This window comes from Strongylocentrotus purpuratus, unplaced genomic scaffold, assembly GCF_000002235.5.
Source record: "Strongylocentrotus purpuratus isolate Spur 01 unplaced genomic scaffold, Spur_5.0 spur5_scaffold_2, whole genome shotgun sequence".
NCBI classification, from domain to species: domain Eukaryota; kingdom Metazoa; phylum Echinodermata; class Echinoidea; order Camarodonta; family Strongylocentrotidae; genus Strongylocentrotus; species Strongylocentrotus purpuratus.
Genome location: NW_022145605.1, coordinates 6277917 through 6282384, shown reverse-complemented (window position 1 = coordinate 6282384; position 4468 = coordinate 6277917).

Below are 4468 nucleotides of genomic sequence, written 5' to 3'. Positions count from 1 at the left end.
GGCGGTCTTCAGTAAAACGATAAATTTCCGAATGCAGCTCTCGTAGCTTACACGGCTTATTATAACACAGCATTGACTCTACTACGTGCACTTTGCATGGCGCTCCGTGTATGGAATTTTGATCCTTGTGCTTTAAGGTTGCTCGTTTATCTATCCAGCGGCTTATTAGACAAATTGCTTAAATTGGTAGTAAATCAAGGGCTGACTTCACCCTAAGGCTATATTTTAGGGCACATCATAAGCCTTGTCTGCTCATGGATTGTGAGCTTGGCATTAGCATCGTAGTACAAGATTGGTGCTTTAATCTTATTCATGATACGGCAGCGCTCCGGAGAAATGCCTTTACAAAGTAAACCCCATCGTGGTTGTATCATGTGTCAATAAGGGGGACATGATAAACCTTATGGGAACCGTGTGCACCGCCTACCGTCGCCGAGAGAGCGCGAGGGGTGATCGGATACACCCCTAGCCAGATCATATACCAACCGCTTACCCTTTTTTCCCTCATCTGGCTTTTGAAAAATAAGAAGGGGTATTTTATTCGCGTCCGATTTGAAACGCAACTGGTTGCTCATTCTGCTGTAACTGCTTATATTGCGAAAAGGCACCGAAAACCAGGAAGCTCTGAAAGTGCAGTGCACTATACATTCTCCTATCCTTTTCGGCATCAAACTATCAAATGGCAGAGTGCCTATCTCGTCAGAATATTGGCCAGCTGATATATTATGCGAGTTTTAGATAGGTGCCATATAGCCCAGTGGTTAGAACGTTGGACTAAAAAAATAACGAGTGCCATGGGTTTAAACCGCGGCGTGACACTATATTTGACATGATATAATATTATCTACATTTGCCACGCCATATTCAGGAGAGCACGAGTTGGTAGCTAGCAGGATGACAGCTCAAATGTGAATGTTAAAGATTAACATGCACCCTCAGTTTGACGATGGTAGAGTAGGAATAATCCCTAGGGAGTGGAGATGGTGCACATATTGTTCAAAATCTGAATTTGGAATCACAAAAGTGGTTACTGCAGGTAATTAGAGACGGAAATGCCACATTATCCAATGGAAAATATAAAGTTTGTTGTTTCATTCTCATTTCGATATAGGCCTAAGTCCACATCTACCGTAGATCGTCTATAGCCTAAAATGGCAAAAAGCTTCAAAACATTTTACAAAATAATATACTCTATGACAAAAGTTGCATTGATTATAATTCAGAGAAATAACATCAATTATTTCGCATTTAAATCACTTTAATCTATCTGAAATACCAATCACGCCTCTAACTAAATTTTGCGATATTCAGCTTGAAATTTCGTAAATTCTTGAAAAAGCTTATGCGACCGATCGATGAGATTAACCCAAATATTATTGAGGATCTAGATCCTTTGCAAAAATAAGAAGAATCGGGCCTACATACAATCCGCTTAAGTCAACTTGGATGTATAATCGCGCACGCACACAAATACATACACACGCACACACACTCACGCACGCACGCACACGCGCACATGGGATACGCACAACCGGAGATCGAATTGCATTATCTCACGTATATACGGCGAGAGGATCTATAACGCTTAATTCAATAAAGCGCGGACTCGTATTTATCAAACTGCACCGCCAGATGGTTTTTAGAGGGTGCGCACCCCCTGCCGGCTACAACTCAAGTGGGGGCCCTTCTTCACTCCACTCCATCCGCTCTATTCGCCCTCGCTTCGATAATAAACCCTAGGTACATTCTTTTTCCATCTTCGGGGCTTATTCACACTGGCATCAAGTTTGAATGGCATGACATTTTTGGAGAGCGCATTTCTGTTCATATTTTGTTTTAAGATGCACATCCAGCATGTTAAAATCGTCGTTTTTCCCACGTTTTTTCTTCTCCATAACCATGTAAACTGGTGTAAAATTAATTATAGCATAATATGCATTTCAGTGGAACAGGTATTTACATAATTACCCTAAACACGGTAACTAATATTCTCTTTTTTTTTAAAGATTTGGCTGGTATCTGATATCACACGCCACATTCATCATTACAAGATAATTATCGTCTTTTACATCTGATAATAAGAGTGAAAACGGTTTTGTTCTTAATCATGAACGTTTTGAGAAAGACAAACACGAATAGTCCCATATGGGACGAGCTGCTATTCCGTTGTAAAGACATATACAATGTCGTCTCCTGTGTTTATAAGATACTTTGCCATCATCCATGTTCTATAACGGCATTAAATGCTTTTTTGACCACTCTAATGGAAAAGGAGACAACCTAATGAATATAAATCAATCCTGAACGGCCGGAAAACGAAACGTCAGCCTATGTTCTCGTCACATTATACAGCTACAGCAAACGATTTGAATGCTTTGAACAATTACAGATGAATGATGCATCAGTTCCCAAAAGATAGGTTTTTTTTCCTTCAGCCTGACTCTTCATACTTTGTCAAATAAAGACCAATAAGAAACAAACATTTAAATAAATGAAATCACAGAAATATTGAAGAAAAGAACCCTAATCCGTGACTTCCGCATACAGAAGTTAACCCCCCAAATAAGAAGGAGAAACGGAGAATTGTGGCAATGGTGACATTCTTAACTTCGAGTGCAGACACGTCCGAGGCAATTTTAGCTAAAAGCTCTAGCGATGAGCCTTTTATCAATCGGAATCTTATATTTCACTTTTATTGAACGAAGGAATACAGACCTAGGGACCCCATTGGCGTCGTTTAGAGATTAGTTTTGCACTGTGTTTTTGGAGATAGATTTATGCAAAGTATCTGGTTATATTAAGTCTAAAAGCCCGGCCCTTAACAAATTGCGAGGGATTTGCGAGATAAATGGAGGGACTGAGATAAGCTTTACGAGCTGATAAATGTAAAGAAGGATTTAGATCTCCGCCTTTTACTATTTCACATACTTCTTCGCACCATAGTGAGTGTCTGGTGAGAGTATTAAAGACCATTGTATACTGGGAGATTGGGTTTAATGCAAAGCTTTACCTTTCTCGAACCATTTTTTTATTTAGACTTTGAATTTCGAAAACTTTTTTCTTCTTACATACTTGGCATTATATCTCGTACTCTATGGTCATTAGAATCGCCTTTTAGTTCATGAAAGAGTGTTCCATTAAGCACTTTCTCTATTCATGATTACTATGTAAAAACCCTTTCAAAAGAAAGCCCGAACTAAAGGATTATCAGGTAGCCAGATACTTTAAAATATAAATTTCTGGTTTTCTTTCAATTTATTTTAATCTCTTCTTTGTATGAATTCGGAGAATTCTTCAAAGAGAAAAATTACAGATTTGAAATAATGGAGAAACTCCAATTTTCTTTCGCATTGATTCTGGACTGTCCAAGCTGACATGTATTTATACTCGTGAAAAATCAGAATGCATAATTGTTACCGCGTTCATTATTTTGTTTGTTTTATTTGATACAGTTTCACATAAGTTTGCATATCAGGGATGAGGTCTAAAATTGTAATACATAGTGTTTATACTGTTTATACATTTATGTTAACATAATATTAAAATGTTAATACATAGCTAAAGCGTTTAACTATCCAAACGATATCAGCACAACAAACGTCCATGTTGTATCGCAAGTTCCACGCCCTCTACCTCATCCCACCCCCCCCCCCCCCCATAAATGATACATTCAGTTTCCTCCTATGATGACCTTGGCGTTCCAACATTACATGTGCCTGTCTTTACATCAGCGAATAAAATGGCGGTTAATCACATTACGCACGTCCATCTGATCGATGCTGACACCTAGTACCTCATACTTATGCCTGATGGCTCCCTGTTAATATTAGGTCATCATCCCCTTTTCTCATGTAAACGCAATCTCACATTTACTAGCCTCTCTTTCAAATTTCATCTTAGTTTGAAGAATATATATGAAACAGGTACTTCTAAATGTACCTTAAGTTTCAGTCTTGGTACTTCTTTTGACAACAAACAGCCAGACGGAGTATCTCGACATACCCACCCCAAACATTATTCTCCTCCTAACGACCTTCGCATGTCAGAATTGCATGTGCCCTTCCTATAACATCCATTAACAAGATGGCGGTTAATATCACGTGATCACGAGTACAGCTGATCAATGCTGACACTCCATGCGTACGTCCGTTGGTTCCCCGTCGATATTAGGTCATGACCCCTTTCTTTGAAAGTAGTATTTTAAAATGGATCTACTTTTGTATAGTTATTGATTTGTTAAGGTTACGTGCTCGAAAGATCAGTTCGTACATGTTTTAATTTGACAATTCTTTTGTTTTAAAGACAACGTCGATTAATCAACGATAATCCAGGGATGTAGACATTGAAAAACAGGCTAGTAACCCTAGGGTCATACCGTATGACATGTATTCGCAGATGCTCTCTGGCCTTACAATACCTTTATAGTCGTTAATATTTTTCGATTAAAGAGGGCCATATTATATTTCTT